The sequence below is a fragment of the Dipodomys spectabilis genome, unplaced genomic scaffold (genome assembly GCF_019054845.1).
Source record: "Dipodomys spectabilis isolate Male_0828 unplaced genomic scaffold, ASM1905484v1 ptg000301l, whole genome shotgun sequence".
In the NCBI taxonomy this organism is placed as follows: Eukaryota; Metazoa; Chordata; class Mammalia; order Rodentia; family Heteromyidae; genus Dipodomys; species Dipodomys spectabilis.
In genome coordinates, this window is record NW_024870978.1 from 10,845,404 (window position 1) to 10,865,572 (window position 20,169).

Below are 20,169 nucleotides of genomic sequence, written 5' to 3' on the forward strand. Positions count from 1 at the left end.
GTGCTGAGAGAATGCTGTTCCCCAATCTCCCACCCCTGTCTGGGTTTACTTCAATCCTGCAGCTTCTCCTTTCTCCTCCTCTGGTAGGTGACCTCAGTGGCAGCACCAGAACAGTCTGTGCTTCTTCCTACTTTTCTCCCAGGTTGGGTAAATTGAGGCTGCGAGGATAGGGATTTGTCCACTCAGTACAGTCAGAAATAGAACCCAGGGCCCTTGGTGCCCCAGTATGGGAGTCTTATTTCTACTTACCATACTTTACAATCAGTTCTTTCTATTGCCCTCTCCTGTCCCCTGACCTCCTCCAGCATTCTCTTTCTGGAGTGTACCCTGTCTGCACATGTCTGTATCCTGTAGGACTGATGACCTCATCATCTTTGCTCCCCTCCCTAACCTCCACCTGCATATCCTGTGTCTCTACTCAGGTCAGTCCTTTTCCCATTTAACCACTTGCACAGGGACGCTAGGCCTCCCCACTAATTCTCCCTGTTCACTCTTCCCCATCCTATCTGTTTTTTAGGTATTGTTGATTGGGGAGTGAGTGCAAAGACCCTCTTGGAGCTGTAGGCCCCTTGGAGGGAGTGAAATGCGAATTTCTGGTTCTTGAGGAACTTGCCACCTTTGACTCTCCAGTAGTCCAGACGTGTTCCTGTGGAGGGATTGCCCAAAATGTCCCTGAGAGCAGTTCCCTGAGGGTAGAATGCCACATGCCTTCCTTCTCTGCCAGGAACTGATGGGACATGGTATTTTTTTGTATTCCAAACTGTGATCATATTTTATTCTGCCTCTTTGAAACTTATGTACCTGCGCATCTGTATGTGCATTTGGACTAAAATAGCAATTTTTTTTCCTCTGTGTGTGTGTGTGTGTGTGTGTGTGTGTGTGTGTGTGTGTGTGTGTGTGTTTTCAGATCTTCAGTCTTAAACTCAGGGCCTGGGTTCTGTCTCTTAGTTTTTATCACTCATGACCAGTGCTCTACCACCTGATCCACATCTCTACTTCTGGCATTTTGGTGATTCATTGGAGATAAGAGTCTTACAGACTTTCCTACAAGGGATGCTTTATTTGTTTGTTTGTTTTTGGTCGGTCATGGGACTTGAACTCTGAGCTTGGGCGCTGTCCCTGAGGTCTTCAGTTCAAAGACAGCGCTTTACTGCTTGAGCCACAGTGCCATTTCTGGTTTTCTAGTGATTTATTGGAGATAAGTGTCTCATGGAGGGCTTGGAAAGTGGCTCAGTGATAGAGGGGTTGCCTTGCATGCAAGAGGCCCTGGGTTCTATTCCTCAGTACCACATAAGCAAAAAGAAAAAAGCCAGAAGTGGCAATGTGGCTCAAGTGGTAGAGCGCTAGCCTTGAGCTGAAGAGATAAGGAACAGTGCTCAGACCCAGAGTTCAGGCCCCATGACCAGACCCAACAACAACAATAACAAAAGAGTCTCATGGACTTTCCTGCCTGGTCTGGCTTTGAATTGTGGTCCTTAGATCTCCCACTTGAGTAGTGAGGATTACAGGCGTGAGCCACTGGTGATTTGGCTCCTTCCATTTTTTGTTTTTCAAGTTTTTCATTGTTAATTAATGGTAAGAGACTCAGATTTGCCTGCCCAGGCTGGCTTTTAAACGCAATCCTCTCATTGCAAACCTCATGATTGGATTATAACTGTGAGCCACCAGTACCGCTCTGGGATTTGTCATTTTTGACAAATGCCAAATGTGTCTGTTGAGATGGTCTGAGCATTGAACATTGCACTGCACCCAAGGGAAATTTCAGGAGAATGACAAAGATGTAGAGACCATTTGGTGCCTCACACACACCATTACATAATGTAAGTTAATGACTTTCTTCCCAGAAATACATAACTCTTATCTTTATACAATGTAAGGTGCTTAAGTGCTTCTTCATATTTATCTAAAATAGTATATACATTGAAAGGAACTCCACCATATGTAAACAAAATTTTTTTGTTGGTCATGGGGATTGAACTCTGGCACTGTCCCTCAGCTCTTTAAGCTCAAGGCGAATGCTCTACTACTTGTGCCATAGCACCATTCCTATCTTTGTCTGTTCATGTGGTGTTGAGAAATCAAACCCAGGGCCTCATGCATGAGAAGCAAATACTCTATCACTGAGCCATCTTCCTAGGCCACTAAACAAAAGACATTTATGTGTCAGCTGGGCACTGTTGGCTGACACTTGTAATACTAGCTACTCAGGAGGCTAAGAGGTGGGGATTGTGGTTCAAAGCCAGCCTGAGCAGGTAAATATTAACGACCAAAAATGCCATAAATGGAGCTGTGGCTCAAGTGGTAAAGCACTAGCCTTGAGTAAAAATAGCAAAGGGACAGGGCCCAGCTCCTGAATTCAAGTCCTACTCTGCACTACCAGTTTAAAATTTTTTTAATGATAAAGCAAGTCATCATCCATGGGTCTAAAACACTTGTGAGCAGTTGCTGACATACATGTCTGCCAACCTACAACATGGGCACATACAACATGATAGACTTATACATTTCTGTTCATTTCAAGGCTAGGTACAATCACATGATTACAATATATGTAGAAGCTGCAATCAGTTTGAAGTCTATGTTCATTTTCTTTGTCAGTGCTCTTGTAAGTTTGTCTGAGCAGTGTCTCTCACAAGAAGAAAAGAAGCTCCTACTGACTCACCTTAATCTCATGTTGTGAGTAGAAATAAGACCGGGCTGTATGTCAATGCAACATTGTTTGGCTGTTTTTGACTCATCCTGGTTCCTTGAAAGCAGAGCCCCATGTTTTGATTCCATGTTAGGGATCTCAGGGGAGGTCACCATCAAATAGGAACTGAAGAATATCACCAGCTCCCCTTCATTAAAACCTCATTATAGTTTGAAGCCAGTGGTTCACATGTGTAATCCTAACTACTCAGGAGGCTAGCAATATGATGGTTGTGGTTCAATGCCAGCACTGGGTAGAAAAGTCCATGACACTTTTATCTCCAATTAAACATCAAAAAAACTTGAAGTGGACCAGTGTCCCAAGTGGTAGAGTGCTAGCCTTGAGCAAAAAAGCTCAGGGACAGCCCTAGGAATGGCACACACACACCCACACAAATACACACACATACACACACACTCAAACACACATACACCCCTTTTTGTTAGCTCATCTAATGCTCCCAACAACCATATAAGTCAGGTATGCTTATTTCCATATTACAGAGGAGGAAAATTCCTGGTGTGTCAGTGGAGTCAGACCTCAAATCCATGCCCCTGTCCCAGTTCCTTTTCTTGGGAAAAAACCTGTGGACCAAGAGACAAACAGGTTACAGGCATTCTGTGGTGTGTGTGTGTGTGTGTGTGTGTGTGTGTGTGTGTGTGTGTGTGTGTGTGCGCGCACCAATCCTAGGGTTTGAACTTCGAGTCTGGGTTCTGTCCCTTAGCTTTTATTCTCAAGGTTGGCACACTGAACCACTTGAGCCAAAGCTCCACTTCTTGGTCTTTAGTTCTTCATTGGAGATGACTCTCACAGACTTTTCTGCCCAGGCTGACTTTGAATCATGGTTCTCAGATCTCAGCCTCCTCAGTAACTAGGAGTCTAGATGTAACTATTGGCATCAGGCATAGATTCTTCACCCTTCTGGGTAAATCTGTCTTACCTGATTTCCTCAGTGTGAATTGGTTTTAATAATGTTTGACCCTAGGCCAGTTGAGACATGTATGTCCTTATTACAGAGTCTGGCTGGTGCTTCAGTACAGCACTAACTACGCTGCCTGTGATGAAAGTTTTTGAAAAGAAAAAGTAAGCCAGGTGATGGTGACTCACACCTTTAATCCTAGCTGGCGAAGAGGCTGAGATCTGAGGATTGCTGTTCAAAGCCAGCCTGGGCAGGAAAGACTATAAGAATCTGGAAGTGGGGCTGTGGCCCAAGTGGTAGAATTTTAGCGTTGAATGAAGAGCTCAGAAACAGTGCCCAAGCCCTCGTTTCAGACCATAGGACAAACACAAAATGAAAGAAAGAGAAAGAAAGAAAGGGAGTGGGGGTAGGAGGAGAAGGAAAGAGGGAGAGAAGAATTATGGCATTAGTGGCTCAGATATGTAAAAGCAAACCAGTAGTGGAACTGTGTCGCAAAGTGGTAGAGAGTTAGCTTTGAGCAAAAAAGCTCAGACACAGGCCCTGTGATCAAGTCCAAAGAAGACAAAAAAGAAAGGGAGGGGATAGAAGGAGAAAGGGAAGGAAGGAAAGATCTAGTTCAAGAGTTGAGTGAAATAGAAACTTCTGGGTATCTGGGAACCTACAGACAACCAGGAGGCATATTTTTTTAACCACACATCCTTGGCTGGTGCTGACAGTCAGATTCTCCCTACAGAGCCAATGCTGTGCTTGAGTTCAGGCCTACTGAATCCTCCCTGGGCCTTGGGACTGAAGATCTAGCCTTTGCTTCATTTGTGAAGACTAGGAACCCGAGGACATCAAGGACCTCTCATGGCAAGAAGAGTAAGACATGGGTATCCATTCCTTGGAATCAGATCCTTTCAGTGACATGCCTACTCTGATCCTTCTCTTATCCTATCATCTAAAAAATACCTACATCACCAGCACTCCAGGAAAAGAAAGGGAGCCCCCTCAATGGCTATAGGGTGGGTGTCTCTATCCCATTTGGCAGTCCTGGTCCAGCACAGATTCTGCCAGCACCGTGATTAGTAGACTAAACAGCTTTGCGACTCAGTCTCCTCTCCCTTTCTCCTCTCTCTCTCCCTCTCTCTCTTCCTCTCCCTCTCCTTCTCTCTCTCTCCCTCACTCTATTGTTTGGGGAAGTCTTCAATGACCAGAGTATAGAATGGGCTGCTATCTCCCCATTGGCACCAGCAGTATTTAGCCATTTTTCCTCAAAATCACAGCCAGAGCATGAGTGATTAAAGTCAAATTCAAATCTGCCAGCAAGTCATAACATATAGGGCTAGGACATTTATCAGGGCTGGGGGCCTCTAGTGACCTCAAAGAAAGCCAGTGAGATGGGGCAGGGAAGAGGCTGCAGTGGGACTTCTCTTCTCTGTCCTGCACCTTATAAGGCTTCTCAAATCAAGGTCAGGCCAAATAATAATGACAAATAATAAATATTGATTACTAACAACTCCTGTATTGAGGCAGGAAGGTTTCATTTATTTTATTTTTACCCCATCAAATGTCCATACCCACCCCATGGAGTATTTATTATTATTCATGTGCTTTCTTAAACTTCATTCACATATCAGAAAATGGTATTCAGAGAGATTAAGCCACTGACTAGAGCCACACAGCTCAAAATGAAAATAGTATGAACATAAGAATACTGTCTGAGGCAGGTGCTGGTATCTCATCCTTGTAATCTTAGTTACTCAGGAGGCTGATGTCTGAGGATCATGGTTTACAGCCATGATCTCCGATTAACCACTAAAATGCCTGCAATGGAGCTGTAGCCCAAGTTGTAGAGTGCTAGTTTTGAGTGAAATATCTAAGGGACAGTGCCCAGATCTTGAATTCAAGCTCTGGTACTGGCACCAAAAAATAAGAACAAAAAAGGCTCATAACCTTCACCCAAGACTATCTCCCACACACCAACAAAAACCTGGACCTGAAGGTGTGTGTGGCTCAAGAGGTAAGTACTAGTCTCGAGCAGAATAAGCTAAGGGAAAGTGTCTAAAGCCTGAGTTCAAGCCTCCCCACTATAAACTTGTGTGTATATCTATGTGTGTGTGTGTATATCTATATACACATATATAAAATGTGTCCACACATATGTACACATTCATGTATGTATACACATATGTGTATGTGTTGATTGGGGGATATCAGGCCTGATATCTCAAGCAAGAGAAAATTTTTGCATCATTCAGCCTGTAGATGGAGACTCCGAATTTCTATACTGCAGTTAAGTGAGGATACTCAAATTCTGAAATTCATCAAATCATTGGACAAAGCCCATTCTATTTAGGAAGAGTAATCATCATTTTTTGCTTTGTTCGGTTATGTTTTTGTTTTTTGCCAGTTCTGGGGCTTGACCTCAGGTCCTGCGCACTGTTAGTGAGCTGCTTTTGCTCAAGGACAGTGCTTTACCACTTGAGTCACAGAGTCACTTCTAGGTTTTGTTCATGCGGTATTGAGGAATCAAACCCAGGGCTTCATGCATGCTAGGCTAGCACTCTAACACTAAGCCACATTCCCAGGCCATAATAAATCTTCTTTACTCCAAGTTTAAAATTATTTAAATTTATCTATTGAAATTTACCAATGTGATTAAAATGGTAAACACATCCAAAAATATTTTAATTTCTTTCCTTTTTTATTGTGAAAATACTGTACAGAGGGGTTACAATTACTTGGGCAAGGTAATGAATACATTTCTTATCAAACATTGTTGCCTCTTCCTTTGTTTCCCCTTACCATCCCTTCCCATCTCCCACCCACCAACCCTTAATCCCCCCTCCCGCAAAAGATGTAAAGTTTGTTTTTCTCCATAACGACTTTTATATCTCATTGTTGCAATGGGTCCACCCTTATCCCTATTTAAACAATTTGTTTTTTATTTGTTAAGAAATGGAAAGACTTGGAAAAAATTATATTAAGTGAAGTAAGCCAGACCCAAAGAAACATAGGTGCCATGGGTTCCCTTATATGCAACAAATAGTATATGTCTGAGATAAGCAGAAACGGTCAGATACATTGATGTTAGGCGAAATGAACCCCAAGATAAAGATTCAAATGTTTTTTCTTCCTTGCGATTATTTCTAACAGCTTTATAAGATGATTACTTTGTTGCTTTGTATGTCTCTCCCCCACAGTATAACAACTGCTTCCAAAAGTATTTTCACAGCAACATTTACACTGATGTTTGACTAAAACATGAGGCACTACATGCTAGCAGAATTAATGTGTTAAAATTCACCATCTCTAGCCATGAGTTGTTGGTTCATGGCTGTAATTCTAGCTATTCAGGAAGCTTAGAGCTGAGGACTGAAGCTTTATGAGACTCATCTCCAATTAACTACCTCAAAAAACTGATGTGGAATTATGGTACCAGTGGCAGAGTGCTAGCCTTAAGCAAAAGAACCCAGGGATGGTGCCCAGGACCTAGTACAAGCAATAAAACTGTGTGTGCATGAGCATGAACACACAAACACACACACATGCACACACGCAAACACATGCACATACACACCATTACTACCACTATCACTAGAATATCATGACTCTTGTCACAGGAGATCTGCCACAGTCAAATTGTGAGACAGGAAGTAGAATGGTGGGTTTCCTGAGACTGGGGAAAGGGATGGATGGAAGGTGCTGTTTAATAAGTGCTTAATTTCAGGTTGTATTTTGAGAAAGTTCTAGAAGTTGGTATCAGAGAGGGTGCATGAAAATGTGAATGTACTTAAAGCCACTGAAGTGTACAATTGTAACTGGTTGAGATGACAAATTTTATGCTATGGTTACTTTCCCAGGATGAGAGAATAGATAACAATACAGCCAGAGAGGGCCTGAACAAGAAAAGATAGCAGGAGGTGAGGCCCCTTATAGTGTTCACTCCTTCAATTTCCCACCAACAAATATCTGCTGTTGGGCCACTTGTGCTGGGCTTATGACAGGTTGGAGCAAAGGCAGTGGGTGGCTATCTGTAACTGGCCCTCTATCATTTGAGCCACATCTGTACTTCTGGCTCTTTTTAAGTTAATTGGAGATAAAACTCTCAGATTTAGCTGCCTGGGCTGGCTTTGAACTTCAATCATCAGATTTCAACCTTAATATACTATCTTAAAGAAATGGAGTTCCGGGAAGATGGCGGAGGAGAAGCTGGAATCTGAACAAGCTCTCGCATAGAAAGCAGTTTTAGAGTTCCAGTGAACAGTCCTAAGCCAGAGAATCACACCAAGTGTGCCATCACAGGACAGAGAGTTAGACAAGAGAGGGGAAGCCAAGACAAGGAGACACATCTGAGCGCATGCCAGGAGCCGCGGCGGCGGCGGCAGGGTCGCAGCGGCGACCGCAGCAGCGGCCATACCTGAGCGCTCACACAGAGAGTCCGGGACGAAGGAGCCAGACGCAACGGGCGAGCGGATTCTACTCAACACCAGCAAGAACCAACAAGGAGCGGACATCTTCATCCTGCAGTTTGCAAACCAGAGACGACCCAGGAGCCAAGACTCGGCGTGAGTAGAAGCCGGACGTCTTCACTCCTTCTCAGGGAGCAGAGGAGGGAAGGCCACCCCACCCCCCCCCCAGCACTGGTGATCTCCATCTTGGATACCGACAAAGCTCGGAGGAGCTGCTAGCTCCAACTCAGGCCTTGGAATAAAACAAGTCATTTAGCAGGTCACAAGAACTTAACGGCGAAGTGACCTGCCAGACTCAGCTCCATCCAGGGAAAAGTCACCCAGCTCAGGTGCCAGCCATTGGAGTGGCTTTCCTCACTGGGTAACCAGAGCCAGAGGCTGCCTCTTCCTCTAGCAGCCTCAACAATCAATTGAAAAACAGAAACCCTGAGAATGGCTCCAGGGTGGGCGCTGTGAGTTTTTCACAGCTACTGTTTGTTGAAAGGCCTCAACTCTACTAGCACCTAGCCTCATCACCCCTCTTTTGGGATTCTCAAAGCAGATCACCCTCCCATTAAACTAACCTGGGAGGGGGATCTCAAAATCTTGGGTAAAGCAGAGCATTTTTCTGCCTATTCGAACAAACTGACTTAAGAAACCAATCAAGCCACAGGACCTCAAGCTGACCAGAGACTCCAACAAGAGGCTGGTTTCAGACAAAAGGGAGATACAGGATTCTTCCCACCCCTCCCCCCCCAAAAAAAAAAATCAAAGAACTTTTTTTTCTTCTTTTCTTTTTTCTTTTTTTTTTTTCTTGGTACCTTGTATATATAAAAAATTTTTTTCCTTTTCTAAAACTTTTATTAATCTTTAATTTTTGCCTTTTTTGAAAAAATAATTGTTTTCCAGTAACTTTTTTTTCCCTCTTACAATTTTTATTTTAGGAATACGTGAATGTACGTTTTCCTTTCTTTTCTTGTCTTCTCTCTCCTTTTCTTTCTTTCTTAATTATCTTTTTGTTTTTTGTCTAGCTCTACTGAACTTCTGATCTTTTTTTTTCTCAATTTCTTATCCTTTTCACCTTTTCCTTTCTTTTGTTCTTCTGTATGTGACTTAACTCTTGTCCTGCACATCCTCAGATAAACCCATAGTTAACTAGTAGACCCTATTCTCCATTGTGTACACACTTAATCCACAAATTTATTACTCAATCCAAAACCTCTGAGACTTAAATTCCTTAATAGCAGTACTACCTCTTTATACCTACATAATATTTTAAGCATTTTTTAAGTTTTTCACATCTCCTCTATCTCCCTCCTGTTTTCTCATTATATTCACATTCCTCTCTAAATAGATGGTCTTTCAATCTCCATAACTATATTAATTTTTAGGTTTCTAATTTTTTTTTCTGGTCTCTTTTCATTCCCCTTTCCCTTTCTTCTTTTTCTCTCCCTCTCTACTTGCATCCTACCCAACCTATTTCCTGCATTGAGATTAGGACATAGTTAACTCTCCCTGTGCCTCCCCACACCAATCTATTCCTAATTATTACCCACATCTCTCCCTAACCCTAAAAATTTCTGGTTTTCCAAATTCTTCTCTGTGGTTCGAAGCCCATTAACATATAGTTGTTTGATGTTGAATAGATGTATCTGTTGAACTAGATTGTATCTGTAGACTATTGACTGTATAAATGCAAACCTTGGTTGATGGTTGCCTTAAGATAGTGTTCTAGCACAAAACTGGTGCTATTTTCATCTCAAATGGGCAGAGTAAGCCAGAAAAACACAAGAAAAATGGCAAATCCGGGTATCTCAATTCCCAATCTTGATAATCAGGGGTCAGATCAGATAATGAACAATCCATAGGAGAGTTCCCAAATAGCTCTACAAACACTGGTGGCAAACATGATAAATGAGAAGTTTGACAACTTACAAAGGACTCTGTATGAGCGTGATAGGGAGAGAGAGGAGGCATCCCAAAGGTTTATACAGGAATATCATAAGCGTGAGGAAGCTACTCAAAAACTGACACAGGATTTGCGTGAACAACTTGAGAATACTCAAAGAGAAAGGGAGGAATGGCATGAGCAGGCTGAGAACACTCAAAGAGAACTGCAGGAATCCCACGAACGGGAGGAAAGAGAACTGCAAGAATCCCACAAACGGGAGGAAGCTAATCAAAGAGTAATTCAGGAATTGAGAGACCAGGTAGAGAACACACAAAGATCACTAAAGGCATTCATGGAATCCATTAACAAAGAGCTGAAGGAAGTCAGGGAGACCACAAAGGGAATGCTGAATGGAACCCAACAGAAGGAATGGGAGTCCAAAGAAACCATAACCAATCAACTAAGTGATTTGAGAACAAACACAGAACACCAAATTAAGAGGTAAAGAAATTCATACAAGACCTAAAACAGAGCTTCAACAAAGAACTTGAAGCCATCAAAGCTGACCAATTAGAAGGAAAAGAGATAAAAAACAAAGTAGAGAGTCTTGACAGCAGGTTAGACCATGCAGAAGATCGAATCTCAGGGATTGAAGACAGCCTAGATATTATAGAGAAAGAACATACAACCATCCAAGACAAGTCCAAGAAGTATGATAGATCTATCCAACACCTAGAAGACACCATCAGAAGGCCTAATCTAAGGATAATGGGTGGAGAGGAGCACCTAGAAACAGAAGTTAATGGTCTAGGAAATTTGTTTAACAGGATCCTAGCAGAGAACTTCCCAAACATACAAAAAGATAGGCCTATTCAGATACAAGAAGCTTTTAGAACCCCAAATAGACCAGACCTGAATAGGACATCCCACCGTCACATTATAATCCACACAGGATCAACTCAGACCAAGGAAAAGATCCTTAAAGTTGTCAAGGAGAAAAGGTTAATCACCTATAAAGGGAAACCAATTAGAATCACCTCAGATTTCTCAGCAGAGACAATCAAAGCAAGAAGAGCCTGGAATGATGTATGCCATGCCCTAAAAACAAACAACTATCAACCAAGAATACTCTACCCAGCTAAACTCTCCTTCATAACTGAAGGCCAAATAAAAACCTTCCATAGCAAAGAAAAATTGAAACAATACATCTCCACCAAACCAGCCCTACAAAAGATTCTTAAAGATGTCCTACACATAGAAAACCAACAAGACCGCAACAAAGGCCAAGAAACTGCACCCAGAGAATCCAAGAACCATAGGAAGAACCTAGTTTTCGCAGCCCCCAAGAAGGTGGATAACATGGCAGGAACTCCCAAATACCTCTCAGTCCTATCTCTTAATGTTAACGGACTGAACTCTCCAATTAAGCGACATAGACTGTCTAGTTGGATTAAAAAACAAGACCCTTCTATCTGCTGCCTGCAGGAGTCACGTCTTGCACGTAAAAACAAACACATTTTCAATGTTAAAGGCTGGAACAAAATCTACCAAGCAAACGGCCCCCATAAACAGGCGGGAGTTGCAATCTTAATATCAGATAAAATAGACTTCAAATTAAAATTCGTGAGAAGAGATAAAGAAGGTCGCTACATACTAATTAAAGGATCTCTCCTTCAGGAGGATATTACAATTCTAAATATCTATTCGCCAAACAATGGAGCACCCAAATTTATCAAAGAAACACTACTTTCCCTCAAATCCCATATAGATCCAAAGACATTAATAGTTGGGGATTTTAACACACCACTCTCCCCACTAGATAGATCAACTCGGCAAAAACTCAACAGAGAAACCGCAGATCTAAACAGCTGCATAGATCAACTAGACTTAACAGACATCTACCGAACATTTCACGCAGCAGCATCAGAATACACGTTTTTCTCAGCAGCACATGGAACGTTTTCTAAAATAGACCACATTTTAGGCCACAAAGCAAACTTGTCTAAATTCAGAAGCATTGAAGTTATACCTTGCATTCTCTCTGACCACAAGGGAATAAAATTAGAACTCAACACCAAAAGCCACCAAAGAAAGTCCAGTATCACATGGAGGCTGAACAACACACTGCTGAATCAAGAGTAGGTCAAGGAAGAGATTAGAAAGGAAATTCAAATGTTCATGCTATTCAACAAAAATGAACACACAAATTACCAGCTCCTCTGGGACACAGCAAAGGCAGTACTCAGAGGCAAGTTTATAGCTCTGAGCTCCTACATCAACAAATTGGAGAAATCTGAAACTAGCAATTTAATGACACATCTAAACCTCCTTGAAAAAGAGCAGCAAGATAAACCCCAATCCAGTAGATGGAAAGAAATAATCAAAATTAAATCAGAATTAATGAATTAGAATCCAAAAAAACTATAGAAAGAATCAACAAAACAAAGAGTTGGTTCTTCGAAAAACTTAACAAAATTGACAGACCCTTAGCAAATCTTATCAGAAAAAGAAGAGAACACACCCAAATTAATAAACTCAGAGATGAAAATGGAAACATCACCACGGAAACAACCAAGATTCAGAACATTATAAGGGAATACTTCTCAAAACTTTATGCTAATAAGTTTGAGAACTTGACAGAAATGGACCTTTTCCTAGCAAATATTGACATGCCAAAACTAAACCAAGATGAGTTAAACCAGCTTAACAGGCCCATATCAAGCATTGAAATAGAAACAGCAATAAGAGACCTCCCAGCTAAGAAAAGTCCAGGACCAGATGGTTTTACAGCGGAATTTTACAAGGCCTTCAAAGCAGAGCTCACACCAATACTCCTCCAACTCTTCAATGAAATTGAAAGAGAAAGCTCACTACCGAACACATTCTATGAAGCCATCATAACCCTCATCCCAAAACCAGGCAGGGACTCATCAAAGAAAGAGAACTATAGACCCATTTCTTTGATGAACATTGATGCAAAACTTCTCAACAAAATTTTGGCCAATCGACTTCAACAATTCATCCAAAAAATCATACATCACGATCAAACAGGATTCATTTCAGGGATGCAAAGCTGGTTCAATATACGCCAATCAATTAATATTATTCATCACATCAACAGGAGCAAGAATAAGAACCACATGGTTATCTCAATAGATGCAGAAAAAGCATTCGACAAGATCCAACACCCCTTTATGATGAAGGTTTTGGAAAAATTAGGAATCCATGGAACATTCCTCAATACGATAAAGGCTGTATATGACAAACCTACAGCCAGCATTATACTCAATGGTGAAAAACTAAAGCCATTTCCTCTTAACTCAGGAACAAGACAAGGATGCCCACTCTCTCCACTTCTCTTCAATCTAGTATTAGAATGCCTAGCTACAGCAATAAGACAAGATGCAGACATAAAGGGGATCCAAATAGGGAAAGAAGAAATAAAACTCTCCCTCTTTGCAGATGACATGATCTTGTATTTAAAGAATCCCATAGACTCTACTCCCAAATTACTCAAGCTGATTCAAAACTTCGGCAAAGTAGCAGGTTATAAAATTAACCCCCAAAAATCAATGGCTTTTCTGTATGCCAACAATGAGAAAAGTGTGGCTGAAATTAGGAAAGCAACTCCATTTGTAATAGCCCCACAAAAAATAAAATACCTAGGAATTAACTTAACTAAAGAAGTGAAGGACCTCTATGATGAAAACTTTAAAATCTTGAAAAAGGAAATCAACACAGAACTTAAAAATGGCAAAACCTCCCATGCTCCTGGATTGGAAAGATTAACATCGTGAAAATGGCAATACTTCCCAAGTCTATCTACAAATTCAACGCAATACCTATCAAAATTCCACCCTCATTCTTCAAGGAAATAGAAGAGGCAATCCAAAAATTCATATGGAACAATAAAAGACCCCGAATAGCAAAAACGCTCCTGAATGGAAAGAACACTGCTGGAGGAATATCAATACCAAACTTCAAACTCTACTATAAAGCCATAGTAATCAAAACAGCTTGGTATTGGCATAAGAACAGACCTCAGGACCAATGGAATAGAATTGAAAACCCAGAAATGAACCCACAGACCTACAGCCATCTAATCTTCGATAAGGGAGCTAAAACAATAGAATGGAAGAAAGACAACCTCTTCAGTAAATGGTTCTGGCAAAATTGGTTAACTACATGTAGAAAACTTAAGCTAGATCCTTATATATCACCCTGCACCAGAATCAACTCCAAATGGATCAAAGACCTTGAACTCAAAGCAGACACTCTGAAAACATTACAGGATGGAATAGGAGAAACCCTAGGTCTCCTTGGCTCAGGCCGAAATTTTCTGAATAGAGACCCGGAAACACAAGAAATCAAAGAAAGGTTGGACAAATGGGATTGCATAAAGTTGCAGAGCTTCTGCAGGGCAAATGACGGATTGGGAGAAGATCTTTACTAGCCATACAACGGACAAGGGTCTCATATCTAAAATATACTTGGAATTCAAAAAATTAAACCCCCCAACAACAAATCCTCAAAGAAACAACTGCCCAATAAATAAGTGGGCGAAAGACTTAAAGAGAAACTTCTCTGAAGAAGAAAGAAGGATGGCCAATAGACACATGAAGAAATGTTCAACATCCCTAGCCATAAAAGAAATGCAAATCAAAACAACATTGAGATATCACCTCACTCCAGTTAGAACGGCAAAAATCAAGAACTCTAACAACAACAGATGCTGGAGGGGATGTGGACAGAAAGGAACCTTAATTCATTGTTGGTGGGAATGTAAACTTGTTCAACCACTTTGGAAAGCAGTAAAAGTCGTAAAGTTCATATTCAACATAACGACTTGTATTTCTCACTGTTGCAACCGGTCCACCTGTATCCTTATTTAAACAACTTGTTTTTCCCCTTCCCCTCCACAAATTATACCGACATCAAATATAGTGAAAGCAGGGATTACACTGTGGGGGAGGGACATACAAAGCAACAAAGAAATAATCTTATAAATGCATTAGAAACAATCTCATGAAAGAAAAAAAAAAACATTTGAATACATATCTTAGGGTTCATTTCCCTAACATCACCTTATCTGACCTTTTCTGCTTGACTCAGACATATACTACATATTGCAAATAAGTGAAATCATGGGACCTATGTTTCTTAAGGCTTGGCTTACTTCACTTAACATAATTTTTTCCAAGCCTTTCCATTTCCTAACAAATGGTGCAAAATCATTCTTTCTGATGGAGGCATAGAATTCCATCGTGTATATATACCACAATTTCTTGATCCATTCATCTAACAAGGGGCATCTGGGTTTATTCCATATCTTAGCTATAGTAAATAATACTGCAATGAACATAGTTCTGCTCGTAGCTTTAGTGTGGTCTTGTTTGTAAACATTTGGGTAAATGCCCAAAAGTGGGATTGCTGGGTCATAGGGGAGCTCTATGTGGAGTCTTTTGAGGAACCTCCATACTACTTTCCAAAGTGGTTGAACAAGTTTACACTCCCACCAACAATGCAGTAAGGTTCCCTTCTGTGCACATCCCTTCCAGCATCTGTTGTTATTGGAGTTCTTGATTTTTGCCATTCTAACTGGGGTGAGGTCGTATCTTAATGTTGTTTTGATTTTCATTTCTTTTATGGCTAGGGAGGTTGAGCATTTCTTCATGTGTCTATTGCCCATCCTTCTTTCCTCTTCAGAAAAGTTTCTCTTTAAGTCTTTTTTTTTAATTTTAATTTAAATTTTTTGTAAACATACAGTACAAATGGGTTACAATTACATGGGCAAGGTAATGAGTACATTTCTTATCAAACATTGCAGCCTCCTCCTTTGTTTACCCTTCAAATCCCTTTCCTGCCTCCCCCTGCCCACCCACCCAAGCTCTCCCCCCCCCAACCAAAGTTGTAAAGTTCCTTTTCGACATGACAACTTGTACTTCTCATAGTTGCAACAGGTCCACCTGTATCCTTAAACGACTTGTTTTTCCCCATCTCCTCCACAAATTATACTGACATTAAATATAGTGAAAGCAGGGGTTATACTGTGGGGGAGGGACATACAAAGCAACAAAGAAATAATCTTATAAATGCGTTAGAAACAAATGCATGAAAGAAAAAAACATTTAAATACATATCTAAGGGTTCATTTTCCTAACATCACATTATCTGACTTTTTCTGCTTGAGTCATACATATACCAGATATTACAAATAAGGGAAATCATGGGACCTATGTTTCTTTGGGCTTGGCCTACTTCACTTAATATTATTTATTCCAAGCCTTTCCGTTTCCTAGCAAATTGGGAAATGTCATTCTTTGTGATGGAGGCATAGAATTCCATTTTGTATATATACCACATTTTCTTGATCCATTCATCTACTGAGGGGCATCTGGTTTGGTTCCATATCTTAGCTATGGTAAATAATGCGGCAATAAACACAGATGTGCTGGTAGCTTTAGTGTGGTCTTGTTTGAAAACATTTGGATAAATGCCCAAAAGTGGGATTGCTGGGTCATAGGGGAGCTCAATGTGAAGTCTTTTCAGGAACCTCCACACTGCTTTCCAATGTGGTTGAACATGTTTACACTCCCACCAACAATGAAGTAAGGTTCCCTTCTGTCCACATCCCCTCCAGCATCTGTTGTTGTCTATGATGAAAACTGTAAAATCTTGAAAAAGGAAATCAAAACAAAACTTAGAAAATGGCAAAAACCTCCCATGCTCCTGGACTGGAAAAATCAACATCGTGAAAATGGCAATACTTCCCAAGGCTATCTACAAATTCAATGCGATACCTATCAAAATTCCAAACTCATTCTTCAAGGAAATAGAAGAGGCAATCCAAAAATTCATATGGAACAATAAAAGACCCCGAATAGCAAAAACGCTCCTCAACGGAAAGAACACTGCTGGTGGAATATCAATACCAAATTTCAAGCTCCACTATAAAGCCATAGTAATCAAAACAGCTTGGTACTGGCATAAGAACAGACCTCAGGATCAATGGAATACAATTGAAAACCCAGAAATGAACCTACAGACCTATAGCTAAGTAGTCTTCGATAAGGGAGCTAAAATAATAGAATGGAAGAAAGACAGCCTGTTCAGTAAATGGTGTTGGCAAAATTGGTTAACTACTTGTAGAAAACTAAAGCTAGATCCTTATATATCACCCTGTACCAGAATCAACTCCAAATGGATCAAAGACCTCGGGGTCAAAGCAGACACTCTGAAAACATTACAGGATGGAATAGGAGAAACCCTAGGTTTCCTTGGCTCAGGCCGAAATTTTCTGAATAAAGACCCGGAAACACAACAAATCAAAGAAAGATTGGACAAATTGGATTGCATGAAGTTGCAGAGCTTCTGCATGGCAAAGGACATAGCTAGCAAGATCAATAGAAAGCGCACAGATTGGGAGAAGATCTTCACTAGCCATACAGCGGAAAAGGGTCTCATATCTAAAATATACTTGGAACTCAAAAAATTAAATCCCCAACACCAAATCATCAAAGAAACAACTGCCCAATAAATAAGTGGGCTAAAGACTTCAAGAGAAACTTCTCTGAAGAAGAAATAAGGATGTCCAATAGACACATGAAGAAATGCTCAACCTCCCTAGCCATAAAAGAAATGGAAATCAAAACAACATTGAGATACCACCTCACCCCAGTTAGAATGGCTATAAACAAGAACTCTTCAAGTCTTTAGACCACTTATTTATTGGGGAGTTGTTTCTTTGAGGATTTCCTGTTGGGGAATTTAATATTATGAGTTCCAAGTACATTTTATGTATGAGACACTTGTCCGTTTTATGGCTAGTGAAGATCTTCTACGTGGGCTTTACATTGATCTTCTAGCTATGTCCTTTGCCATGCAGAAGCTCTGCAACTTCAAGAAATCCCATTTGTCCAACCTTTCTTTGATTTGTTTGTGTTTCCGAGTCTCTATTAAGAAAATTTCAGCCTGTGACAACAAGACCTAGGGTTTCTCCTATTCCATCCTGTAATGTTCTCATAGTGTCTGTTTGACTCTGAGGTCTTTGATACCTTTTGGAGTTGATTCTGGTGCTAGATATAAGTATCTAGCTTTAGTTTTCTACAAATAGTTAACCAATTTTGCCAGAACCATTTACTGAAGAGGCTGTCTTTCTTCCATTCTATTGTTTTAGCTCCCTTATCGAAGATTAGATGGCTATATGTCTGTAGGTTCATTTCTGGGTTTTCAATTGTATTCCATTGGTCCTGAGTTCTGTTCTTGTGCCAATACCAAGCTGGTTTGATTCCTATGGCTTTATAGTAGAGTTTGAAATTTAGTATTGATATTCCTCCATAAGTGTTCTTTCCGTTGAGGAGCGTTTTTGCTATTCGGGGTCTTTTATTGTTCCATACGAATTTTGGATTGCCTCTTCTATTTCCTTGAAGAATGAGTTTGGAATTTTGATAGGTATCGCATTGAATTTGTAGATAGCCTTGGGAAGTATTGCCATTTTCACGATGTTGATCTTTCCAATCCAGGAGCATAAGAGTTTTTGCCGTTTTCTAAGTTCAGGTTTGATATCCTTTTTCAAGCTTTTAAAGTTTTCATCATAGAGGTCCTTCACTTCTTTGGTTAAGTTAATTACTAGGTATTTAATTTTTTGTGGGGCTATTACCAATGGAGTTGCTTTCCTAATTTCAGCCACATTTTTCTCATTGCTGGCATACAGAACAGCCATTGATTTTTGGAGGTTAATTTTACACCCTGCTACTTTGCCAAAATTTTGAACCAGCTTGAGTAATATGGGAGTGGAGTCTATGGGATTTTTTAAATACAAGATCATGTCATCTGCAAAGAGGGAGAGTTTTATTTCTTTTTTCTCTATTTGGATCTCCTTTATGTTTGCATCTTGTCTTATTGCTGTAGCTAGGCATTCTAATACTTGATTGAAGAGAAGTCGAGAGTGGACATCCTTGTCTTGTTCCTGAGTTAAGAGGAAATGGCTTTAGTTTTGGTGGCTTCCAATTCTTTGCTGGAGCTTTTTTTAGATCTTGTATAAATTTTTTACTTCCTTACTTTGGTGTTTCGTGTTTATTCTCAAATCACTTAGTTGATTGTTTATGGTTTCCTTGGACTTCGATTCCTTCTGTGTGGCTCCATTCAGCATTTCTTTTGTGGTCTCCCTGAATTTTTTCAGTTTTCTGCTTATGTATTACATGAATTCCTCTATCGATCTTTGTCTATTCTCATCCCGCTCTCGCAATTCCTGTATTACTCTTTGGTTAGCTTCCTCACGTTCAAGCAATTCCTATAATTCTTTTTGACTGTTCTCAGCCTGCTCATGCAATCCTTATCTATCTCTTTGACTGTTCTCAGCCTGCTTACACACTTCATTTATTTCTCTTTGAGTGTTTTCAACCTGCTCATGCAATTCTTGAATCACTCATTGAGTAGCTTCCTCACACTTAAGAGATTCCTGTTTTGATCTTTGGTTTGCATCCTCTCTCTCCCTATCAGGCTCACACTCAGTCTTTGAAGGTTTTCGATCTTTTCATTCACCATCTTTACCAGTATTGTTTGTACAGCTTTTTGGGAACTCTCCTCTGGATGATTCATTATTTGTTCTGTCACCTGATTACCGTGAGTGGGAGTGGAGATACCCGGACTTGCCATTTTTCCGGATTGTTCTGCCCATTTGGTATGAAAGTAACACCAATTTTGTGCTAGAAAACTATTTTAAGGCAAGCATCACCCAGAGTCCTATAGTTGCACAGTCAAAAGGCTTCAGCTACAATCTAGTTTAACAGATAAAATCTATTCAACATCAAACAACTATGGATTAATGGGCTAAGAGCAGCACAGAAGAATTTGGCAAACCAGAAATTATTAGGTTTAGGGAGAAATATGGTGAAAATTAGGATTAAATGGATGGGGAAATGTCAAAGGAGAGGGAAATTAACCAAGTCCAAATCTCAAAGAGGGAAATATGCTGGACAAAATGATAGGAGAGAGAAAAAAAAAAGAGACGAGAAAAAATGGAAAAACAAAAGATTAATTTGAAAATTGAAACTTGAAGATTATCTAATTTTAAAGGTGAAATTGAGAGAAGAATGAGGATAGGGTGAGAGGAGGAGTGGGATTGAAAGGACACTTGAAAAACTAAAAAACAAAAATTCTTTTTTTATTTTTTTATTATGAAAATACTGTACAGAAGGGTTACAATTACATGGGCAAGATAATGAGTACATTTCTT